Source organism: Chrysemys picta, chromosome 2 (genome assembly GCF_011386835.1).
Source record: "Chrysemys picta bellii isolate R12L10 chromosome 2, ASM1138683v2, whole genome shotgun sequence".
In the NCBI taxonomy this organism is placed as follows: Eukaryota; Metazoa; Chordata; order Testudines; family Emydidae; genus Chrysemys; species Chrysemys picta.
The window spans coordinates 185,725,523-185,752,679 of record NC_088792.1 but is presented as its reverse complement, the minus strand read 5'-3'; the positions used below and the strand labels follow the sequence as shown (position 1 = coordinate 185,752,679).

Here is a 27,157-nt window from a genome sequence, read left to right as displayed (position 1 = left end):
CAATGGTAATTTTTGTTATTACAGTTGTTCCGGTCAGATTTTTCATTCTGAACAATGTATTGGACAAATTCAGGCCTCAAACCTGCAAATGCTTGCTCATGTGCACAACTTTATTCGTGAAGATTCCCATTGATTTCAACGGGGCTCACTGCAGTGAAGTTAAGTGTTTGCAAGTGCAGGGCCTTAGCTCTTCCCGCCCCCCGCCCCCTTTTCACACTCTCACCACAAATAGCTAACAATATTTGTGCTCGGGAACCGTTCACAGTGAATACTCATTTGACTGCTTGGATAACTGGCATTTGCTGTTGGAGGTGTGACAGCCCATCTAAATCATACAGCATTGCTTCTATTCCCTGACCAGGTGACCTAACCCTAATACATTACTTGTGCTTTCTCTTCAAACTATTGGATCACGAGTAACAAAGCACAATGTTCACCAGCCTTACCAATGGCACCGTTCTTCTCTCTTACAACCCTCACTTGCTCTTCTGCATGCTGAAAATCCTTTAGCCTTCACAGTAAAAAGTTATAAAAACCATCATCATTTTCAAATTCAATGACAGCCTGGCTGTCAGGAAGGGAGGTAAACAGAGGAAAGCTCCATCACTGTCCAGTTTGCTTGTTTGCAAGCTTCTTAGTGTGTTTTAACAAAGATTTATAACATACTGACTGGTTGAGGCCCACGAGTTCAGAAAAGCAAAGGATGGGGGAGGAGGAAACAAAAGCTGCTAATAGAAATGTAACGTTATGTTATGATAATTAGCATGAAATGTAAAGATTTTTATAAATTGCTTATCTGTTTTAATTATTTCTGAGACGTATTAACGCATGGATAAAGAATGTTTAATTGGAAAATAAAGAGAGATCTAAATTTATTTTTTCCCTGTGTATATCAAAGGAAGCCTCGGTATTAAATCTTGAACTTCCAAACTCTTGTTATAATTTAGAAATAAATACATTAACCAAACAGCTATTATACAAACCAAGCCTTGTCAAATCCCAGTTCTGATGGACCAACTAGCCAGGGAGTGTTAATGCCGTGGAAAATATACTGTTTGCTTCATTAAAAAAAATTCCTTTGTCACTACCATTACCATAAATGCTATAATAAAAAAATCTGAGTAGCAGCTTTTTGTAAATGACATTTCCCTCCTTTTCCCCCCTGCATGTTTCACAAATTTGAATTTCCCCAAAAGACAATAGTATGTATTAAGCAAGAATAAGATGATTATAGGATGACAGAATTTTTTTCCTTAATCCTTCTTGGAAGCCATTACAAAGCAGCATTATATCTATACTTCATCTTGCAGAAGGAAGGAAAAAAACATTCATCTAAATGGATGGACACAGACTTACAAATTAAAAAGAGAGTGGAGGAGTAAAAACAAAAACTGATAAATGTGGCCGATAGAGAGGTAAACAGTTTCAACTCAGAACTGGAGCTCAGAATTTCTGGTCTGCTGCAGTTTCATGTTTATTAAAAGGGATTTATCTTGGAACCATCAGGGCCGAGCCTACTAGCTGTTCAGTTCTCCTTCATTTATCTTATTGATTTCCAAGGTATAAGGATTAGAGCAATCTAGTCATGCAGACCGCCTCCTGTAGACTCTGTTAAATACACAATCTGCTGACAATATGGAGCTTTCCCTATCTTCTCCCCATTTTGGTTGCACTATAATGAGTACACAGCCAATGCTAATCAAGCTCTCTCTCTCTCTTACATTAATGTTATCATTTCTTCTATGAATTTATTTTATGGAAAAAATATTGTAGAGAAAATCCTCAGGAAAGCAGAGCTTCGTGTACAGATTAATGTATATGCTAACGTGTGGAGCCTATTCACAACTGGATACATAATTGCTAATCACTGAAGGGCAAATTCTGTCATCAGAGCCTCATATTTCTGGGTTTTGTTTTAGAAGTTTGCCTCCCTTTTGGTCTGCTGGACATAAAGTAATTTACACTTAAAAAAAAAAAACGCAGTGAATTTTAGTGCTCTTGAAAGAAGCCAAATGTACATCACCTTTTTATCCATGAGCAGGGACAGCATTGGCAGTGGAAGTGCAAGCTTCCCCCATGTTGCCCCATTTAAATATCCCAGCACTGACTGGAGGGACTGCCTCTAGTGGGGAGAGCGTCTAGTGGGGAGAGCGTAGTTTACTCTCCATAACCATTTTATTACTTGATCCTGCTTCACTGAAATCAATGGGAGTGTTTCTATTGGTTTCAATGAGTGCGGGATCAGGCTTCTAGCCTTTGACCTCTGCTGATACGGCCAATATATGCAAATTATGGCCCTGATTCTTCAATGAGCACTGGACCCTTGTGGCTGTGCAGAGCCCCACTGAAATCAATTACATCAATGGGGCTCTGTGCAGGTGCAGAGATCCTTCTGTGGGGTGTTCGTTGCAGGACCAGGCACTTCGATGGCAATGTTTGTTGAGCAGACATCTGCTCACTAGGAAATAGACAGAAGTTACCAGCTCATTTCATTTAGGCTATCAAGGATCCCTTAGACATAAAAGCTATCAGGGGCTGCTTCTGTCCTGTTCAAATTTTCCAAGTATTCCAGGACCTATATTTTATTAGTAGTACAGTATTGGTACAGGTTTTTCCCTTCCTTACTGACTGGTCAGATTTCTTTTCTGTATTATTCTTGTTAAAAACAAATTTTTTAAAAAGGAGTTCAAGGTCATGATTTTTTAATCAAAATACTGACGTACTAGTAACTAGTAACCCTCCAGACACCTCTGCCTGTTGAGTATGTTGAGGTAGTCTCCAATTGTCAGGGTTTTGCCTTAAACCTAGGTCGGTCCTCCCTCTCATTAGACTTTTATATGCATTACAAACAGGTAGCTCTAGCAATATGCTGTCAAAAACTTCTTTTACACACAATCTTTGAATCCAACATTAATTAAGTAGAACATAACTGCTAAAGAAATAATCTCCCACATTCCGATGTAACTAAAAACAGTACTTTTGCATCAGGCCCTAACATCCTGCAGAACTTAGGATACAGAACTCACTATATTATATCATATCTTCCAGGAACAATTTGTGTCTTTTATTGGCCAAGCAATGCATTCTGTTATATGTATTATTCTCTTTCTTGATGCATTTGCTTGCATTATAAACCTACAACAGTGCTGCTTTGACTATGAGGTACTGAACATGCTTTTAATTTCAATTTAATAAGAGAGGTATTATATGCAATGAAGTAGAACATTAAAAACACATTTACTGAAGCTATGTAATAGATACATCTCTAACACAGCTGTTAAACCTCAATAAATATGTTTTCAGATACATTATTTATGTAGTATGCTTTTCCAAACTGAAGTACTGTGAAAAGAAATACTGGGCCCTAGTTTTCCAACATGCTTGGACCCACCCATTTCCATGGACTATGTAGGATTAAGGCAATTTACATCCTGGGAAGGTAAGAATGATAGAGCTCTAGGTGGTTTAGAAGGACTTAAAGATTACAGAAAATGAATAAAAGGGAACCCAGGAGTTAATATATTATTATTCCTCATTTCCCCGTGCATAAATCTAGTGACATGATCTGGCATGTTTCAATGAGAAGGGGAATAGAATTTGTGTGTATTACTCATGGAGAAATTCAAAAAGGACCCCCCAAATTCTGTTATACCTCATATTTAAACTTGTGCAAGATCATGCCCCCTATATATCAGGTAAACAGCAACGAGCACTTAGTTGTGGGGTGGGAGGCAGCCAATCCTGCACCACTCTCCTCCCTGATGAACCATCGAATGAGGATGTGCATCATTCACTCCATTCCCAGTCCATGTGATCAGGGGCTAACCTAGCCTGACAGTATGCCTTTTGCACGTGATTAATGGGGCCAGGGCTAGTTCAAAGAAATCTGGGATGCTTGCAAAGGCATTCAGTTGGGTCCCTGTCTGCAAGTGGAAAGATTCAATATGTGACCTTCTCTCCAACAACCTATATCCTTCTGCTCTACCATTCTGAGTGTGTGTGTGTGTGTGTGTGTGTGTATGTATAGAGAGGAAGACTTTAGATCCATAGGGTGTGAGCCAATAGGGAACAGTGGTGCATGTATTTTCACCCATGGACCCTTAGTTATCACTTCAGCAACTTGTATCCCACACTAAATAGGGCATGGATAGGGCCATCATGACCTGGGGGGCACCCTGCAACTGCAGGTTGGCCCTACTGTCAGGCATGGCCCTGCAGGAAGCAGGACTATGCCCAAGAGGGGGCCAGCAGGGGCACACCCCCCCCCCCCAATCATCAGCCGGGGGCACAGAGCTCCTCCGACCCCAGGGCCGTGGCGGTGGGAGCACAGAACATGCAACTCCAAAAGCGGTCTAATTTAAATTCCTGCACACATCCCTGGCAGGAAGGATTCCAGGGTAGGGTTGTCAGTGGAGTTCCTAGCAACATGGCTCCATGAAAAGTGTACTGCTGTGGAGCCAAAGTGAAGGGAAGGATTGGTGGGGCCAGGGCAGTGGCATAGGGGCCTGTATATCTGCCCAATTTCAGGTGAGCTGAGAATTTGGGCACCAGATCCCAACTTCTCTCACACATGGACAAACCTCTGAATTCTTCCATTTAGAGGAACCTCCACAAAGGGAACCATATAGAACTCGCCTCTGGGCTAGTTCCATGTGCGGTCATAGGAAGAGGTGAGCTGAACCTTAGTCTTCATAACCAATATTTATAAGGACATATCATCTCTATCATATTAAATCTCAGTTGATTGTAATAAGAAAGTTACTGTATACACAATGAATGCTACTTGATCATTAGGACCTGGTTCTGCAATTTGCTTAGCAACATGTTAGGTGCTCAGTACTGTCATCTTTTAAAATCAATGGAAGTTGAGGACCCTCAACACCCAAAAGTAGCCACTTAGTACTTTCCAGGATCCACCTTCCAATATATAATTACCCTTTTTTGGTACGTAGTGCCTTATTAACATTATTCTAGATATTGATAGCACTCAAAGAGAATGTTAATAACCTATTGGAATAAATAGTCCTTAATACTCAGGGATTCATTTATACCCCACTGGGTGCATGTTGGACTGTGCAATTGAGAAGTGAGCTCAGTGGCTCCTTCCGAGGGGCAGCATGTTCCACTGGTGTCTCACCAGACAGTGCCTGATTGTAGAGATTTTTTGTTTAAAAAAAATCCATCAACAAAAATCTGTTAGGATAACTTCAAGGCTCAGTGGTCAAACACTCAAAAGTAAGGACATGGCAGACTTAAGTCTGCTGGTGAAATCTCAAGTCTGCCCCCTTGTGCATATGCATAAGCAGCTTTAGTGATATGACCACATTAATTTCTGAAACAAAAAATATTACGTCAGACAATGTATTTTCTTGTGTAGCTTCTAAAGTGGGCAGTGACTGAGGCAACGGATCCAAAGGAGAAGACCTCACTGTGCATTTTGTACAATAATGGCTTTCACAGACTCTGTTTGGCTGGCATACACAAACTTAATAGGTAGTGCAGAGTGGAAGATGCTACACATGTGTACTTAATGTGATAAAAATCTGATATATTATTTAATTGTATTGTGTATGCATAAGGGAGTAAAATGAGGATTGTGCATGTAACCTTAATGTTGTTGTTTCCTAATTACTGAGTGTTTAGCTGTGCAACCCTAACATTCTCTTAGCATATTTTAATAGAATAATTACATAGCTATTATCTAGCTTCATATTTAGGTTAAAAATATTTCCAATAACTAGTATTTTTTACCAGTGCTTTAGGAAATTATATCCCTTTTCACCTCTGGGCTACTCGTGTTCTGTGAGCTTTTTTTTTTTTTTAATTATCTTGTTTCCCTTTAGCACATGGAGAAGCTATATCCTCTGTGCATGTGAGTGTGTGTATGTATAAACAAATACACAGAGGCTATACAGCATGATATATATGTTTGCATGTGTACATATATGTATACCCACACATAAATGTGTAAGCCTTTTTATATGTATAGTGTGTGTGCTTACACACACCTAGACACACACATGTATACAAGGACAAAATATTTGAAGCTAGCAGCCATTTATTTTAAACACACGTGTTTTCAGCATGCTTCTTTCAATTACCACCCACACTGGTAAATATGCCTCCCCTCCCTGGTCTGCCCTGATAAAACTGCCCAGCCATCACTGACCTGCAATCTCAGCAAGCTGATGGACAGATCTTGTTTCCGATGTGCATTTTGATGAGCCCTCAATACAAATCCAATCTGAGTTGCAGGCTAGCTGATGCATGGCTGGCCTCCTGTTTTATTTAACTCACCATATTTTCCTCATTCCACATACCAAATTCTGTTTATGGGTTCTGTTCAGACTAAATTGGAAAACAGAATATACTTTGGCTTATTTGATAAAGCTGGACACAGAGCAAGCGAAAAGGAAGAGTTGCACAAATTCTCAGCCATAATTTAGTATACAGATGGTAATGATAGGAGGTGTCGGCTGTAAGAAATGAGTTGATCAGGAAGATGTGCTTGACTGAATTTTGATTTTGTTTCCAGCAGACCTCCTCACATGGCATTGTTTATGCAAATATCCCCTCTTTTCAAAAAGCGTCTGGCTTCAGAAAACCCCTGGCAGTAGAGCACAAAAGCTAAGTTGTACAGCAGCTAGAAGACCTGAAAAGGCAGGCTGAATGGAGCAATGGATGCAATATGCAGGCAGTTGGACAAACAGAAGAGCCATTCTTCTCTGGGTACCAGTGGTGTGTGGAAAAGGCAGCCTACCCTGGAGGCAGAAGAAAATGACCCTGAATAGGGGATAACTGCCCTGCTCCTATAGAGAAAAGAAAAGACTAAAGAGACTAGAGCCAAGGATTATAGACACAAGTATGCTAAAGCTAACTGCTGTAACCTGTTTTTAAGACAACTTTAGAGGTGGCTAAGTTTGGGAGGGTAAAATGAAAAAGCAGCTAGAAAATAAGAGTAAATCTACTTCTCCCACCATTTGTTCTGAGGTAGGAAAGAGGAGATGGAGGAAGGGAAAAGAGTCACTGCTGGCTTCCACTAACATTCCACTTCTACATTCTGACCTCTAGAACTAAATGGGAAGAATTGTATTTATACTGTTTGCTGAAATAAACAAATAAATGGGAGATATTTCCCTAGGTAACAGACATTTAGTTTGGTGGCATGCATTGCAAGAGATTTTGGAAATCTGTTTTTCTTTGTACTATGCATAGAGTATAGCTAGCTAGCTCTATAGACATATATGCACACACTAGATCTATATATAGGCAGATGTGTCTGTATGCATGCCCTGTGCCACATATATAAGCAGGTAATGTTAAGTAAGCAGAAATACTATATTAAGCATCATGATATTACAAAGCACATAGCAATGAACACATAATTTTGCAAATTCTGAACATGTTTATTTTCCACACAGAAAGTAGTATATTTCTACTGAAATTCTAAGAACTTTGAAGCATTCGGCCATTTGCTGATAAGTAATCAATTCTATAGCATCCTGTTATTATTTCTGCATTATCAAATGACTGATGCCGTGAGACAAATTATTTTGTCTCTTTCTAAATAAATGGTGTTACAGTTCACTTAAAAACCAAGTCTCTTTAAAAATATGATTGGAATTATTTTCCTAATATATAAATATTAGTATATGTATTTTCATAAAAGATGCATGTCAGTGTATATGTTTTCCTCAAAGATGCATATCAGTGTATGTGTGTCTATCACACATACAAATTCTGAAACGTACATTATCAAATTGCACACATAACTGCATATTCCATGTATATCTGCATTGAATCTATTTTGTTTTGTGCTTTCAAAGACTTTCTTACGTTATAAAGAGGATATCTATTCTGTTAAGTGAAAATGTTGCCACGTTGAGTAAATGAATAATGTATTTTTAATTTCAGTAGTTCTGGATGCTCATCTTTTAAATGAAAGAACATGTCTGGAATGGGTTCTTTTAAAAGGCATTTGTAGACAGCACAAACAGCCTTCAGAAAGCTTCTTGAATGTGGAATTTTGCAAAATCCAATTCAACCTTAGATCCTCCTCTTTTTAAGACGGAAAATCTAAGAAAACCAAGTACAAGAGACACTGGCATCATCTGCATTTCAGTGGCCTGGCTTCAGTATAAAAAAATCTATCTTCTTCTCCCTCTTTTTTTTGTCCCCCACAAAAACAGTAACAGAGCTTTTTTTGGAAGTGTGGGGTTCGGAGTGAAGGGTTATTTGGCATCTGCCATCAGCCTATGTTTTGCATACCAATAAAAAAAATTAATAAACTAATTTCAGGCATATATGACACAGTTCATGTGGAAGGCCCATTGTTAGGAGAGGAATAGTGTATTCTTATCAGTGGCTTTAAACAGCTATTCATCATTTCTAAAGGGCAATTATTTGGAATCTATTAAACTGGAATTCATAATACTCCTGCATACTGAATTTTAAATAGAAATCTGTATTTAGATGAAGGAATACATTAGTATAAGTCATTAGAGCACTGAAAATCCATGACTTGCTCATTTTTCACTCACTTGTTTTTTTGGTTTTTGCAGATAATATAAAGTGCCAAGGATGTGAGCATTTAAATAAAACAAAAACAAAAATCTGTGCCCTTGCATGTGAATACAGTTATAGCTAATTTATTCCCTTCTTTTTTTATCAGACTATTTCAGTTATTACTAATTATTGCTGAGAAAATAAACCATCCACAATGACCACCTCAAAAATCAAAGACACAGACAGATGCATCTGTATTCATATATTAGGATGAGCAGAAACAAAATATCTAGCTATCTCCAATGTTTGCTTAAGGGAACCTAAAAGACAGCAAATGATAGATATGTAGTGATTCCTTGTTAGATTTTGTAAAATATACTTGTAATTCTAATGTTTTTGGTTATTCGGTATTATTTATTAGAGGAATCAGCTATCAATGGACAAAAATAATCAAGCAAAAAAAAATATCCATAGTACAGAATGAGGAGGGGGCAGATGGGTGGGGAAGTGTTGACCAACTCAGTAAGTTCTAATAAATCTTTTAGCAGGAGGCCCACAACCAAATAGAAGCAAGCAATAATCCAAGCTCTATGAAAAATAAACAAACAAACTAAATATCATTGTCACATGCTGCTCATGTTTTGGCAGTAAATCTGGTTTAAGAAAAGGCACAGCACATGGATAACTTGCAATCTGGTTTGGAACTTTGTGAACACAGACCATTCCAGCACACACTGTTAAACATCATTTTGATTTATACACACACGCACACACACACACACACACACACAAAAGCAAAGACTAAATAAGCTGAAGCTGATTTATAGTAAACAATTAACCAATAGCCATGAGAACACAAGCTCTATAGCTGCTGCTGTTCAGGATCCTGGTACCCATTAATACATAGCCACACTAAAAATAACTGCACTGAAGTAATGGCTGTGCCTTGGTTTTGCAACCATGCTGCTTCTTTACATCTGCACTCATGAATCTTTGTTTGTTTCCTTATTTCAACTGAAAAAAACTACACACACACATTATGTATCTATAAACTAACATGGCTCCTGTGTGGTTGCACAAGAGGGAAAAAGAGAGCCCAGATACTTCCCCCTACCTAATGTTAGAAAATTCTTACAGCCATTTAACTGTGCTAGGTACAGTACACATCATGAACTCCTTTAAGAATAGCCCTTCTGTGGGCCCTGTACACAGGGGTGAATTTCACCCTATCAGAAAACCTTGGTGCAGGGGATATTCTAGGTTAAAACTGATCAGAGATTTGACACTCCAAGAAAGCTGTGTGGTTATTTTTGGAAAGCTTTTTCATTCTCTCTTTTGGGGGTACATATTTATTATGGGTTTATGCATGTGTAGTTTGGGGATTTCAGATTGCTTAGCAAGAACACATTTTAATAATTAACAGTCTCTCCCCCAGCCCCCTACCCCCATCACATTTCAACATTTTGAGCTTCATTTTTCTTCATACTGGAAACTAAAAGGTCGGGGCCCAGAGAGTAAAAAAATCTAAACAAACAATAATAAAATTGTCTAGTGAACTTTAACTACAAAAATCAAGAACATGCGGATCTACTCATGAATATTCTGAAAGCAGTTTAAAAGAATAGAGGAAATTATCTGCTAAGAATTATTTACCTGGCTGTAGTAAATGTTAAGGAGTGAATGGAACAGTTTCCAGTGGTCCAAGGGGATACAGAAAGAGCATGCATGCATTTTTCCTCCCATGTAGTTATTTTTAAGTTGGGTCACAGTATAAATTTATTCAGAGTATTGTGATACTTATTTATGTCATAGTCTAGACCTTTTTGGCTTCCTCTCCACTTCACCCAGTTTCCTAAACAAATCACTGACCACTGATCATATCACACAGAATACTCTAGTGAGGAGATGGTGGTGGATGGAAGGGCTGGACCCGAGCAACAGTAGCCCTGTGTTGAAGAGGCATCTCATTTCCCATAACAGTGGTCCAATAGTGACCTCATTAGAAAGAACAAAATCACTTATGGGAATGTAAAAATCTCTCTGAAACCAGGGAAGGTATGTTAAAACATAGCCAAATGGCCTGTCATGTGTGCCATGTTTTAGCTCTCCGATAACTTGAGTACTATCCTGGGAAAAGAGAAGTGAAACCCTTTCAATAGAAATTGTAGCACAATTAGTGAATGGTAACAGTAGCAGATACCATTGTAATGATAAATAGCAGCATAAACTGGAATTAAAATACTTCCACTTCTAGACTTTTGTCATTGTACAGTTAAAATGAGCTGTTTTGCATAAGCTATATAGAAAGGGTAAAATAAATCTTACTGGAGTTTATGCTGTAGAACAGGGATCGGCAACCTTTGGCATGTGGCCCACCAGGGTGAGCCGGACCAGTTTGTTTACCTGCCATGTCCACAGGTTCGGCCGATCGCGGCTCCCACTGGCCGCAGTTTGCCATCCAAGGCCAATGGAGGCTGCGGGAAGCGGCGCAGGCTGAGGGATGTGCTGGCCGCCACTTCCCGCAGCCCCCATTGGCCTGGAGCGGCGAACTGCGGCCAGTGAGAGCTGCGATCGGCCAAACCTGCGGACGCGGCAGGTAAACAAACCGGCCCGGCCCGCCAGGGGGCTTACCCTGCCGGGCTGCATGCCAAAAGTTGCTCATCCCTGCTGTAGAATATAGCTCAACATACAGTTTTTTTCATGATAGTGCAGGTGTAAAACTATTAATATTCTTTACCTTAGTTCTGGAGTGCACAATGGCATTTACTATTTGCAGGTGGAGATATGTACCCTGATAGCAGAGGTTGTGTCAGTAATTCCCTTGTAAACACCTGCTTTTGGAAGTTTATAATAATGTAGCCACATACATTTGCTCTTTGTTGGAACTTTCCATATTTTATCAGAAAATCTGAAGAGATAACAGAGATTCTGCTAATAAGAATGGCTGGTACACACAGATGTAATGGCTTGTATGTACGTGGATGTTGGAAAGACTACATCTACTGTCTGCTTTAGTGTTTAACCATTCTCACTAGTGCCTAAGCTGGCTGAAGTGCTTCTTCTGATCAATTTATAGAAATCTATGTTTATAGAGTCAAAAGGCTTGAGGTCCTAGTCAACTCTCATTGAACTCAATGGTATTTTTTTCATTGACTTCACTGGAAGGTGGATGAGTCTCTTGAGAGCTGCTGCACAAAGCGCTATCCAGTTCCTGTTGACACTCAGGGAATTATGCATGCTCAAAGACTTCTCAGGCTTGGAAATGAAAAATTCTAGGTTTTATTCCATATTGGCTGGCTGTAAGCAGTTAGATAACAGCCACACATTATTACAGCGTCCTGTATATTTTCATTCCCATAATCCCCTACGTGCTTTGTAGTGACTTCAAAGAGAAAAGAATTGTTCTAACAGCAAGATACACTTTGTCCAAAACATTCAGAAGTGGGCACTAATTTTGGATGTCCAGCTCAAGACACATAAATCTGTTCCAGATGTGGCACCCACGATCAGTGAGCATATTGGACTATTAGGAGGTGAGTCTTTGCCTCCTGCAGGTGTACTATGTGTTCCCCTGCTTTGTACACACCAGCCAGCTATGAATGGTGGGATTTTACACCATTTGGAAACTGTAGTTTTCAGGCTTCTGGATATTTTATTCATTTGCTTCCTTTATAAGCCTGATCAGAGGGTTAAGAAAAGTGGATCACACTGAACCTGGGGAAGGAATTCAAAACTAAAAACACAGGAGCAGCTGTCTAGCCAGCTCTCCTATTCCAGGGAAAAGCCTCTCTCTTAGTCACAGAAAAACAACAAAATTTAAAACAACCCCCACTCCCCACCCCCAGTTTGGGAGCTTCTTACCCAGAGCCCTGAGTTCAAGAACCACTTTCTTCTACTATCAGAGGGGTAGCCGTGTTAGTCTGAATCTGTAAAAAGCAACAAAGAGTCCTGTGGCACCTTATAGACTAACAGACGTATTGGAGCATAAGCTTTAGTGGGTGAATATCCACTTGCAGGCCCTGTAAGTTCTTTACAGGTGCGGCTGCTAGTACATCTCACTGTGTTGTTGGAGCTGAGAGTTGGGAAATCTCCTTCAGAAACAGCATTTAAACAACTGGAGTTGATATCTATACATATTATATACAGCAAAACAAAACAAAAGACAAACCTAACTAGGTTAAAAGAATGTTAAGCTTGAAAAGTCAAACACTGACAGTTAAGAAATGACAGTTAAGGTTGCATGTGCAACCTCAATTTGGTCTCTTGTGCATCTTCATGACATACTATTTTTACCTCAGGACTTCTGTCCCTGTCTGCTCCTGTCCTCTGCTCCTTTTCCCTTTTCTTAACCTGTTCTCCTCTCCAACTTCAACCTGAAGGAGGGTTCCAAAGAGGATGGAGCTTGGCTGTTCTCAGTGGTGGCAGATGACAGAACAAGGAGCAATGGTCTCAAATTGCAGTGGGAGAGGTCTATGTTGGATATTAGGGGAAACTATTTCAGTAGGAGGGTGGTGGAATCTCCATCCTTAGAGGTTTTTAAGGCCTCTCTTGACAAAGCCCTGGCTGGAATGATTTAGTTGGGGTTGCTCCTGCCTTGAGCAGGGGATTGGACTAAATGACCTCCTGAGGTCTCTTCCAACCCCGATATTCTATGATTCTGTGATCTTCTCTCTGCTCTTGCTTGCCTACTTCTTACCCCTCTGCATTCAAGTCTGGATACTTCCTTCCTCCGCCTTCTCACTGCCTGGATACAAGCAGGGGATGATGGAAAGCACAGAAGAGACAGCTTCCCTGCTCTCAGTTCCAATGTCGGCCCACAGGAGCCCCTGGCAACTAGGAGTAGCAATTGCAGAAAAATCCTGCTGAGCCTCTGATCCCTAAAGCACACTCACTGGGGTGGGCATGGAACTCTATGGGGGTGGAGGAATGTACTCAGTGTGGACAGAATCTTTAGAGAATTTTGCTGCCAAACTCTGACAAGGCTCCTAAGCATGGGCAAATGGTGATTTTCAGAGGCTTATAACTGCAACTTTTCAAATCACTGCTCCAAAGCATGGAGGCACGGGAGGTTCTCAGTTAAATGGCTGTAAGAATTTTCTAACATTAGCAAAACAACATGATCTCATTCTCAGAAATGGCTCAACTGTTTTTGCTGAAACTTCAGAAATAACTTCAGCCTGAAGCAGGCACCCGTGCTGGAAAATTTCACCACAAATGGTTAAAGTTATAAGTAATGGAAACAGGATCTTATAAAGGAAACTGTTAGGCAGCCTAAACTAAAGGGAGCCTTGCCAGCTTTGCATACAGTGAGGCCTCAGATTGTTAAACTAAATCCTCAATCCTACAAATGCTTGCTTGAATGCTTGATTTTACATGGGAGTTGTCCTGCTGAAGTGAATGGGACAACTCACAAATTAGGAACACGTGTAAGTGGGGTCTTGATTCTTTTAAGGGCAGTCTTTTTAGCATCCATGGAAAGTGGCAGATTTCTCACACTAGAAAGTAAACTTCTCTGATTATCGATAGATCAGGTGCCTCAACCCTGAATGCTTTCCATGCCCACCGAAGGAGAACGAGACAAAGCTGTTTCTCAAGAGAATGAAGCAAAGCTTTTGGTTAGGCCAGCATTTTTCTAAACACATGCGTGTATATAAACTCATAGACTTTAAGGTCAGAAGGGACCATTATGATCATCTAGTCTGACCTCCCGCATGATGCAGGCCACGAAAGCTGACCCACCCTCTTTCCCTTGACTCTGCTGTTGAAGTCCCCAAATCCTGTGATTTAAAGACTTCAAGTCGCAGAGAATCCTCCAGCTAGCGACCCCCGCCCCATGCTGCGGAGGAAGGCGAAAAACCTCCAGGGCCTCTGCCAATCTACCCTGGAGGAAAATTCCTTCCCGACCCCAAATATGGTGATCAGTAGAACCCCGAGCATGCAGGCAAGATTCTCCAGCCTGACCCTCATTGACCATTGATACTATTTACCAACGTGGGCACGTTGTTGACCAATTGACTAAAATCACGTTATCCCATCAAACCATTCCCTCCATAAACTTATCTAGCTTATCTATATGACAACACAAACTCCATTCTAATCTGTTCCACTACTATGGTATAGAAAAGTTCTCTGTTTTGTAATGGTTATGATTTTACACATATGAAAAAAAGTTTTAGCTGATAATTACAGATATTTTACAAAAATGAATGATATTGGAAGTAGGGAAAATAAGGTCCGGTGTTTCTTATCCTGTATATGATGTGAAGGCCCTGGCATCATACAAAGAGATACAATGAGTTGCCACTGAGAGGGAGACATCTGAAATTTGCATGAAGAGCTGTCTGCAAAACAAATGAAAAGGGACAGATAAAATCCCACATTATTAGCTAATATAGCATATGAATTTCAGTGTGCAGTGTGCACATTACAGATAGTCATGCTTTATTGTTGCAGTGAATTAATAACATTGTCACAATGGATAACATCATATATGCCTCCTATCCAAATGATAGGAAAACAATTAGGGTTTCATAATAGCATGGTTATCCCATGGCTACTTTGGGATTAAAAAACCACAACAAGTTGAAATTCTTTAGTGGCGAGTGGCATAACCTCAGCCTACCACTGTAGGAGACAGCGCTCAAAGCAAAAGCCTGCATTCATGGCAGATTTATGCACTGTGTGTGAGTCCCAGTTGTTTTTTGTCCTCCTGACTGAACTTAGTTATGCTGAAGAGTGGATAGTAAAAGCAAGCTCCTAGTCTACTTGGTATTTTCAGTGTTACTTCTAGTCCTTCTTAGAAAGAACAAGGTCTTGGTTTGCTGATAAGCTAGCAGGGGAGGAGGGGGGCTGTTGTTAGGGGTGAGTCTAAGTAAGTCTAGAGGGAGTCTAAGTTGGTGTACTATGCCATTGTCTGGCCTCCCTCAATGTATACATTTCACCAGTTCCGTAGACTTAAATTAACTTAAATTTAAATTTGCTTAGATTCACACCTGCTTACTACTATGAAGCTCCTTCATACACACTTCTGAATTTGGTCCACTGAATCTGAGTCTATGTTAACTTACAACTTCGTCCACCTCGTTGGTGTGTAACTTATACTCCTTTAAGCTCTTACATTAGTGAGTCAGTGTTAGTAAGTCCAAGGGTGTCTGAGCATAAGGTCTTCTGAGTAAATGAAAGGATATTTAATTAATGCCATTTTATCTTCACCTCTGAATTTGATACAATGTCGGTATTGCACAGGATGCCTTACAGTATGTGTATTGTTTAATTTCAAAAGTAGATAAACTGTATTCTTTTCCCTGGTGAACTATGAGAGTTATGCACTTCCCATTGTCTTGTTTCTTTGTGGAAAAACCCAGGTTTCTATTCATAATTCCTATGAATATCTTAACTATATTGCATTTACAAAACTACTGGTGGATATAACTGTATCTGCAATACTGAATTTAAGACTATTCCCCATAGAAATCATTTTCCTTCATTGCACCATAGAAATAACAAATGCATAAAACACCTTTACTATTAAGGGTGCTTGCTGTCTCCAGGGACACATTTTTTGATTAACAATTTCCAAACTTTGTCAAGGATTGCACATTCCCTTTGGTATTCCTTATTAAATTATTCATTGCTTTTCTTTCCAGCATACTTAGAATATTTCACTGATGTTTAAGGCAGCTCATATTCATATGAAGATATATGACCAATATAGATGGTCAAAAATGTAAACACATTCTGTAAATCAATCCCATGTAGTCCCTATGGATAGAATAAAATCTGTGGATTTTTGAATCTGAGTTTATCTTTTGTGCCCAGCATGCAAGACCTCCTGTGTACAGTGTGAAATGAAATACTTGTGTTATAGCTGACTTCTTATGAAAAATTAATGAAAACATCAAGCAATATACTCCACTTTATGCTTTTTTTAAAGATTTTGCACAGAAAGCAAATTGGACTGTCCATGAGCACGGTAGGGTTCGGAACAACACCCAGGTGTAATGTTTCAAGGATAGGCAGTCCCTCCATAGTACTGATAGATTTTTATTATTTTTACGTAATCCTACTTTGTCTTTTGGTAGTAAACTATTTGATTTGCAGCAATTTGTTTTTTAATTGAAATAGCGAGAATCAATAATGCTCTTCCCAAAGAAGCCAACTAAGTATGCATATTGCAGTGTATTCACCTAAACAAATAAAAGAAGGTGAACAGCTGCAGGCTTTCTTTTTGCCTTTCAGTGAGACTGTTACTAGCATACTCTTATTTTCCCTAGTTGTCTGAGAAGCATGACTAAATATCTTTGCTATTATTTATTATTTGTAATATAGTGGTGCATAGAGACTCTAATCAAGGCTTCGGGTGCTAGGTGCTGTACATACATATCATAAAAACAAAGGCAATCCTAGCCCCAAATATCTTAGCCTTTAATATTTTTCTTTATACTATATATAAATTAAAATACATAAAATCTCCCATAGCATGGGGTGTTTGAAAGTCACAGGTGTTATTGCAGGATTTCCTGTACTACCTATAAAGACCACCATAAATACCACAGTAAAATTCATTAAGAAAAACACAACATTTTAAAGATTATAATGCCAACCACTGTGCAGTAGGTCAGATTCAGGCCACATTTCCACCAGCTTCTGCAGATGAAGGGGGCCAAAGTGGAAAGTCAGCCTGATGGGAGCACTGGACATTGTGGCAGTGGAAAGCTGTTGTAATCTCAAATCCCTTTGGGAGCATCACAGTGCAAAATATGAGTGCTAATAGCTAGCAGTGTACATGTGTGGAGCATTGGGCCAGGAGATATGCTGAGCCAGCCCTGTTGCAGCCTCCACCAGGTAGACTTTTGTGGAGTCTTAGTCAAATTTTCAATCTGCCCACACTTATCAGTGCCGTCAGTGGACCTTTTTTGCAGTGAATGCCTCCTTTGGTGAATCTGACCCAGTCTGATAAGCATTTATTATTATAGGGGGGGGGGCTGGTAGTGCTGCCTATATTTAAGGTTACCTAACACTTTCCATTTTAAGACCCTGTTTTCATTGGTTATATCTATGCCAAAATGTAATTTTGGGATGAACTTTTCAATGCTAGGTGTCTGCCTCATGCTGCATTATTATTAATTATGCTTATTATGTTTGAAAGTTTCAGCTAAAATGGTCCAGGTATTTCTGAGAAGAAGGGAATACATTGTTCTACCTATGTTAAAAAAATCTTACAATCATTTCACTGAGAGGTTCTCACACTTCCAGGCTTCAGAACAGGAATTTGAAATTTGGCAAGAGGGACACCCTGGTATCAGGGATATGCCTTTTGCAATCCCTGTGAAAAATTGCCCAAATTTGGCCAATTTATGAGCCTCTAAAACATCTCAATCTGCACATGCTCAGTAAAGACTTGTTAGAGATTGGCTATTAGATTCTAGGAAGATGCCATCTGTACTGAGCATGCTCCAGCCCCTCACCTCTTCTGCGTACTGAATGGACTGTACATGTGCCATCACCACAGAGTGACTGAGTGTGCTCTAGCCCAAGAATGCAGAGGCTGAGCTAGACTTTCCTTGCAATTTCTCTTCCTGCCTGCTGTGATATTGGACATGGGAACTGAGAGCAGGGAGACTGTCTCTCCTCATGTCTCAGTGGTCCCCCTGATGGTGCCCAGGAAGCAAGGAGAAGAAGGAGGAAATTGCTTGACTGGAATGGAGAGGAGAGGAGGGGGGAGGGGGAAGGGCCTGGATGGGAGTGGGGCGGGGAATAGAAACAAGGAAAGGGCAGAGGTGAATAGGAGCAGAGGGAGAGGAGGGGGGCAGGAGTGAGAAGGTGCGGGGACTAGAAGCAAGGGTTGGGAAAGAGGGATAGGAGCAGAGCAGTCAGGAGACCATGTAATTAAAAAACGTGTCATCATTCATATGTATAAGGGGGCTGAATTAAGGCTGCACAGACAGCCTTCATTCTGACATTTTCTAACTGTCTAGAGTTTGACGTTGCAACCCTATGCTTCCTTTAATATAGTTATTGTATGAAATATACTGTATGAAATCAGTGTTAGCCAGTAACGTCAGGTCTAGGTCCCAAGTATAGGGGAAAAAATGCACCCACAGAACTCAATTCAAAAGTCAAAATTCAATGGTTCAGTAAATGTAGACACTAGTCTAGGATTCTTAGGTACTATGAAGATTGGTGCCTAGATAGATAAACAAGAGAGACAGAGATGACAGATTATAGAGAAAGAAAATAAGTTTTCTGGTTCGCTGAAGCAAAGAACAAATCCTCTCTCTGACTTACTCCCTCTTTCTGAGCCAGTCATAATGCGGCTTTTCAATAAAGCACAATGGAGTATAATACACGGGTCTTCTTTTGGCTTGCCAGGGAGAGTAGACCTCATTTATTTTATTTTACAAATCATTTGATATAATCATAATATCATCAATGGAATTGAACTTTTATGACTCAAAAATAGTCTCCTGCTTTGAAAATAAATGTCTTAGCCTCCGCATTTATCTTTCAGCAGGTGACTATTATCCAGTCACAATGTTCAATTTCATTGACATTATCTCCTAAATTGAATCATAAATGTGAGCGAGATCTGTAACATAATATGCAGACTTGGGTGTTGCTATGAATGAGGTGGAATTTCAGCTCCTGTCCTTTGGAGTCTGTTTTGTTTAAAAAAATCAGTGGATCATTTCCAAATGAACCCCTCCATCTTCCTTTAAAAGATGCCAAGCACAGTGTGCTGTCTGCAGTCAATTGAACCTCTGTGCCCCATGGTAACTCAATCCCTCTCCCCTTGTGCACGTGAAAGCTATGCAACCGATTCCCAAAATGACATGCTATCCCTACCCTGTCCAAACCTGAAACAGTGCACATATAATTTAAAAGGAAAAGAAAACTATAAATATTTTCCAAAGCTAGAATCAAGAAGTCAATGCTGACTTGATTTAAATGCTGCCCATGTCTATGGAATGCTACTGCAGTCTTTACTCTGTTCACCAATATCTAGTAAATATGCACTACCACGCCATGTGCCGCACCTTCCTCCCCCATCCTAATATTGTTATCTAAGAAGGAATCCAAATGCCTGTTACTTGCCTTTGCCTTGGGTAACTATAAAAGGCCTTTGCTACCAGAGGGTGAAGACTGAAAACAAAACCTTGAAGGTTGGTTGTTTTTTGTAAAGGTAGTTCCCAAAACTGTTCATTGTAAAACGCTGTCTGATCACCACTCCAAACTATAGAACATTGGCAAATACTAAGGACATCAAGCATGGAGGTGTCACAAGACCTGAAATGAATCTGTAACATTTTGATTTTAAAAGCTCAAGGAGAGAACACTGCTTTCAGCTCTGATATGCTGATGTCCCTACAGGTCCCAGACTGCTAGGAACCTCAGTGGGAATTTGGCACATGCAAAGCGAGAAGAACATCAGAGCTAAGATCCGCCATGACTACTGGATAGCAAATTTTTCCAGTATATTATTAAGGTTTGTTTATCCTGTAATGCCCTTTGGCTATTTCCTCCACATCTGGATTTTTGGTGCCATTTGTCCTGCTAACTCTGTTAGTAGTTTGTATCTGTAGGGGCTGGTCCACACTAAGCCCCCAGTTCGAACTAAGATACACAACTTCAGCTACGTGAATAACGTAGCTGAAGTCGAAGTATCTTAGTTCGAACTTAAAGGTACTTACCGCGGGTCCACACGTGGCAGGCAGGCTCCCCCGTCGACTCCACCTACTCCTCTCACGGAGCAGGATTACCGGTGTCGACGGTGAGCACTTCCGGGATCGATTTATCGCATCTAGACAAGACGCGATAAATGGATCCGAGAAGATCGATTGCTTGCCGCCGAACCAGCGGGTAAGTATAGACGTACCCTAGGAGTCAACGTTTTTTTTTCTTTTCAGCATCTTTTTTATTTATTTATTTATTTTGTGTGTATCAGAACATCAGCATACTCCTTTTCCTAGCTTACATTTTAATAAACATGTTCCAGTACTGTAGCTTGATAATAAAATACAGGAGGGCCCTTAAAATATTTCAGCCTTAGAACCATAAATAGGGAAGCCACATTGCAAATTCTGAGTTAAGCTTATCTATTTGTATGCCTGAATGCTGCAAGACAATTTGAGACAGACTATGACCCAAGATTCACATGCGTAAGGAATCCTCTGTGTGCAGATTTTACCACTCGTGAATGGGGGGGGAAGAGGGGTAGATTAGCTGCCTTCGTGGCACTATTCCGAGATCCCTACAGAGGGATTTCTACAGCACCAGGATTTGGGCACACTCTAGATTTATGGTAGCTGTGTACATTTCAGCACTGGCTCATGACTATAAAAATATTTTACAGTAGAGGGAGGTGCTGCTATGATATATATAAAATCATATACATATAAAATCATATGTTGAAAATTAAAGATAATTCCTTGGGAGAGGTCGGGGGGGAGGAGGGAACTGTAGAAACCTCCTAGTCTGAGCATAAAGAATTACTCTATGCCAAAATGGCAAATAAAGCGATATATTTTCAACAGACGTTAACTTCCAGATGGATTAGGAAGTCTGCTAATTGACATATATAAGTTTATAAAAGATAAATAAATGCCTCATTTATAGGGCACACAGGCCTGTGCTGTTTTTGCCCAGCAAGGCCAAGCCCACTATTGCTAAGAATCCTGTCAGATTAAATCAACCTGCAAGTATATAAATGTGGCATATCTTGTTACCATTGGTATAGTGTACCATTGTAGTCACTATCTCGAAGCTCTTTCATTATGAGGAGCATCAGTGTTTAATTATATCCTTTTATGAGGCTTCATTTGTAGGCATCTCCCCTTTTCAGACTGGGCTTTGCCAAGTAAACTAAGTCATTATATCTGAGAATGTCCTCAGTAATGCTGAACATTAAGCCTCTGTGCACAGTGCTCCTGAACTGAGCACCACATTGATTCAAATCTCCTTTTTGCTTTCTCAGAGATAAACTGACAGATGCATATTCCCGCACTCACACATTTCCCCTTAATGGAAGCAAAGAACTGGGGGAAAGGGCAGGCCAGCACAATACACGTTGTATGCTACCAAACATAGAGCTTTGCATGGGTTATGCAACAAGGCTGTTTCTATGGTGGAATTCACCCCTTGAAAGGCCCTCAGCAACTCTTAAGCCACACGTAAAGCTTGGGTTAAGGGGCAACTTCAACCCTCCCCTCCGCCAGCATAGAAAGCTCTCCTAAAACAAATGTGGAACAAATGTGGTTCTCCTTTGCAAGAGGAAATACGATTTTTGGGTACGTATGGTGATGAGGATGGCAGAGGGCCCAGCTCTGCAGTAGCTCCTGTGTGCCAATGTGATGGCCGCCATTTCCACAGACATGATGGCTGAACCCCAGAACTCTAGAATTAAGAACATGAGTCTCTACAACTTGAGCTAAAGAATGATGCTGTCCAGCTGAGAGCTGTAACAGGCTCATGTCATCTGGGGACTGGCCACAGAAAGAGAGAGAAGTAACCAGTGAATTATGCCCAAATGAATGGGGTCAGAAAGGAGGTGACTTGGGGGGCAAGGTAGGGGCTGGGTTATGAACAAACTACTTGCACTGTTGTGGGGCATTGGATTTGAGACTATGGTCTTAAATGGTGATTAAGACTGCGCTTGAGGTCTCTGCACAGGATGAATTACATTCAGAAAGAAAAACAGGGATTGACATTTTTCATGTTTGTCTTTAGAAGTGCCTTTTCCAGCACAATGCTGTACGGAACATACTAGCAAACAGATAAGGAATAATCCATATTGGTCTTTTTATTACAAATTAGGATATGCCCGGTTTGCATTATCTTCAAGTTCAGTAGAGGTAAAGTGACCAATATGCCCACAGGGGGTTGAAAAAGAAGTAGAATAACCTAGTTGTAGACACATATTGCTAGCACTGCTTAGCAAGACAAACAGCACCAAAAATCCAGATATAGTTTACAAGGTCTGAAAAGTAAGATAAGCTGTTGTTATAATATTTAACAGCTCCTCAATATTAAAGAAGCTTTGTTCCTATTTAGATTGTTTTCATAGAGTCTGGCCTAATGCTGAGGGTTTTGAAGGTAACTAAAGATTTAATTCTGAAAGCTCATATGTGGGTATGGGGTTCCTCCTGCTCAGAGCTCGTTGTAGGTTTGGGGTCTATGTTATCACATAGATATACATATTTGACCCAATCCTGTTCAAACTGAAATAAATGGAGAACAGGAGTAGGTCTACTGTAAAAGATAAACATTTAACGCCTCTGCCCCACCACAAAGTCTGAAATAAAAAATGAAAACTATGAATACAGAGATACCAAATCTGTATGACATATATATGTAGGGGGAGGTGCTGCTATTATATAATTATTTTTAAACATTCTATAGTGTCTTCTTTGAATACAGGTCACTGTGACAGTCCATGACAGTATGAATGATGACTGAAATACTCCTATCAATACATCTTGTGTTGTTTTTGTTATTAAATAATAATAATAAAAAAACTACTATCCCACATATGCTATGAATGTTTTTGTAAAGAAAGCATTCACAAGCCAGACTCCATACCATGACTTCAAATTACACCATATGTTCAATTACAGAATAAGAAACTTTTGGGATAAATGAGACTCATAGATGGAAATCACGATTTCCAACTTGTGTTTCTTTTAAGGAACCCCCCAGGATAGTCCATACACCCATCATGCAACTCACTGGACACCTACGATACTGTACCATAAATTAATGCTTCCTCATAAAGGTCCTCTGTTTTGCGAACAAGGGCTTAGTATGTGGAATGACAGCTTGATTTTCCATTTTGACATTTGTTAAAAATGAGCTACGACATAATCAGGCATAGGAACTTTGTGTGTATTGTGTGGAAACCATTTGAGCTCCCAGCCTTCAGCTCACACCTTTTCCCAAGACCCAGACTGAAAAGGGCTACAATGGCGGTGGGAATGGGTGGTGCTGTTAGGATTTCAAAGTAATGGACCTGATCAACCTTTCACCCAGTTCACAGACAAAAATGTCATCATCTTTTCTTTTTTTAACAAAGAATAACAATTTTTTAAAAACCCATAAGGGATGACAAGCAAGAGGGTTAAATAAATCAATACAAATATAGGTTGTACATTAGTTTATTTATCATGACTCACTATTAAATCATACATCATCCTAGTTATTAGGGACTTTTTTATATCATTTTAGGGCCTGATGCAAAGTCCACTAAATTCACTAACTTCAGTGGGTTTGACTCAGGCCCTTAGATTCCAGTTCCAAACAGCATTTTTCTTAAGCACATGCATAAATCCATCCATAATCAGGAAAGCACCAAGCATATGCTTAACTGCTCTTTCTGAATCAGGATGCTTTCCTGAATTGGCGCTTAGTAGCAACCTATCACAGGGGTTCAATGCTTCAGCCCTTAATCACCTAAGTAAAAATAGTGTAAAATGTAATCAGAGGAATAAGAATACACAGCTAATAGGCAGGCCACAAACGACCATTTTAATTATCCACTCTTTTGCTCTAGCCTGTTCTTAGGTATCTGTAATGGTGGAATTGCATCTAAATTACCCTTTTTTTGGTGCTGATCCTATTAATTTCATAATACTGTATTGTCTTTGCAAAATGTCATCCATAATGGCATGACAAGAATGACTTGCTTGTGTAATTGTGGCTTACATGTTGCAAATTACACAAATATCTTCATTTTAATGACTTTCACCTTACAGAATCAGTGGCAAGCTGTTCCTCAAGGCAGCACAACCTGTTGCGATATGAGACCTGATTATGTCACTTGCGTGTTTTATGGGGATGCTTTGGAGGGCTATAGAATGGGAAACTTTCTGTCTTAATCAGTAATTGCTAGCTCAGATTAAGTCAATTACTGTCTCCCAGTGTCTTAGCCTCAGGGCTGCTCTAACTGTTGCCTGGCAGCTCATGGCCCCAGAGAGCTATTCCGGTCACTAAGCATTGCTGGAGACTACCCAGTCATGACCCTTACTCCAGGAGGTGGGATGGTGTAGAGATCATTATGTAAGTCACGATATGTTTCTCTATCTGCCTACTTACATGTAAATTAACACCTGAGCATTCCTCAACATCTGTAAAAATGATGATAATTATACTTCCCTATCACACAGGGTTGTTGTGAGAATAAAGTATGTAATGTTTGAGCGACTCTGCGGTGCTGGGGTTCATAAACTGTCTAGAAAACAGCAGAAGCTTCAGTAAATCAGAATACTGGGTATCATGAACTGTTGGCTAACTGTCTGGCAAGGCCCCAACAGAATAAAATGAAGCGGTAGGAAACAGCTTTATATTTTTAAATCTGAAAGTGAGCCTTTGAAATACTCCTCTGACCCCTTCATAAGGTGAAGTTTCATCACGCCACATCATGTGATGGTACAGGTTCATAACAGAATGTGGCTGACTCATAGTCTGGGAATTCTGAGTAGACATGGCCTTTGCAAAAATGGTGCTAAAAACTTGCCGTACAAGAAAAACAAGGAAAATTTCTTACTTGGCACAAATATCAGATGTTTGCCACTTTGTTCTTTTACAGTTAATCATCACAGGCAGACTTACATTTTGATTGAAGTTGCAGTGTAGCTGCACAGTGCTTACAAGGCAGATGCAGCAAATCTCTAGTTTTCATTGTTATACTAGACAGTTTGTGTAAAATTGTGATGCTCTATCTTTTCCCATGAAGACTTACCCTGAGGTGGGCCCTACCTTAGATAAGTGCATGAACAACTGTTGTGTTTCTACCAACTTGTGGCCACATATTAGAGCAATAACAAATTATTAGCCTTTTCTCCAACTCACTGGCTGGATTCACCAGATAAACCTTAAAAAAGACCTGCATGATTCCTAGGCAGCAACTGTACCAAGAGATGGAAGTTGTCTCATGTGGAAGTTGCTATTTGTATATCTCATATCAAGCAGACCCCATCTGTCTAATGTCTGGGCATTCTGAATTGGAAAACAAGGTTTCTATGCCACTGTTTTTAACTGTTGAGATCACATAGTTTCTAATTTGGCTAATTAGTTATTGCCAACTGTAATTAAACACAGTTTTTCCAGAACAGTAAAGAGGTCAGCGTAGCTTAGGGGATTTTTAATAAGAGCCACAACCTTTTCCTTTAGGTCACTAGGTTCACTCTAAGCCAGGACAGTGGTGGCCAAAAGCTGTTGCTCTCTGATAGCCATTTTATGGCCTACACGGGTTTCTTGGTTTCAGTCTTATCACCAGTGACTAGATGGTCACATCACAGTAACTACTACCACAATTGGCAGCCTGGCTGGAAGCAGAGATGCTATGGGGGCAGGGGTGCTGGAACAATTTGTATAGTGGAGGTGCTGAGAGCCATTTAGCCAAACTGTAAACCCTGTATATGAATAAAACCACTTCAAGCCAGGAGATGTGGCAGCACCCCAGCACCCCTAGTTCCACCACCTATGTGGGTTGTGCTAGTCACAGAAGGAATCACTGAAGAATGAATGGCTCATGGAGACTGAGCTATTCACTCATACAGTCAGGTCTGAGACACTAAGGAAGCTACTGCTGCCCACCCAGTATCTGTTCTGCAGGTATATAAAGAGCTTCACTCTCCAACGCTGTCAATCCCGCTCTTTTTGTGAGCATTAAAACATTTATGAGACAAAGCAGGGAATTAATAGGTTAGTTTACACTTCCCATATGGATCTGAGACTTGACTCCTGACTCTTACCTAAACAATTTGCTACTAAGTGCTCTTCAGTCTCAGGCCCCCCTTCCCCCTATCCCCACCTCCCCAAAAACAAACTTTGAGTATATTTGAGAGGCAATTGAAAAATACATCTGTGTGACCCAGAAACCTCTTAGTGTCAACAGGCACAGAGCACAGAGGGGGTGTATGGGGACTACAGAAATCACTCGTGTCTGGTCAGGGGGCCCCCAGAAGGGGCAGAGCATGGGGCAGAAGGGGTGGGGCTGGGGGGGGTCAGCCTCCCCCAGCTAGCCCTTCTATGCTGCCCAATGTGCGCCGCCTGGGGCTCTGGAGGCAATTTAAAGGGCCTGGGGCTCCGGCCGCAGCTGCGGTAGCGTCGGCCAGGAGCCCCAGCCCCTTTAAAATTGCCGGGGCCCGGGGAAGCTGTCCCTTTTCCCCCCCACATCGGTGGCCCTGGCGGGGGGCAAAAGGAGCAGCAATGTTAAAGCGTTTTAACTTCGGCTGAGTGCAGTCCAGTACCAGCAGCCACCTCTTACTGGTATGCCGTACCGGCCCACTTTCACCTCTGTGTCTGGTATTACATTCTAGTTCACTGAAGAGTGTCATGTGAGTTCTCAAATAAAAGCCAGTGTGTCACATTGGTCTCCAGTTTCATCACAAAATGTATGGATGGATGTTGTGTAAAGAGGTATGTATGTACACTGAAAATTATGTTATAAAGTCTGTGTCTAGGGACTGATCACCAGCAAAGGTGAAAAACAGGTTTTCTATCTGACAAGAAATGTTTATCTATCTCCCTGTTTACATGTAAATTCGGTATTGTGTGACTCACAATGGGCCTCCTCTCACCAGTCTGAACCTGTCTGAAGGATTATGAAAACTTCAGAGAGAGAAAAGTAAGTAGTGGGGGGGGGAACCCTATCTTG

General features: G+C 40.4%; 1 long non-coding RNA gene across 1 annotated transcript in view; it reads right to left on the bottom strand.

Annotated features, from left to right (window-relative positions):
- Positions 1–11,109: 11,109 nt before the first annotated feature.
- LOC101943969 (uncharacterized) overlaps positions 11,110–27,157 on the bottom strand; it is a 47,248-nt gene continuing 31,200 nt past the window's right edge. Inside the window, exon 4 of the long non-coding RNA XR_006176868.2 lies at positions 11,110–14,846. This is a non-coding gene — a long non-coding RNA (uncharacterized LOC101943969). The remainder of the gene's footprint in view (positions 14,847–27,157) is intronic.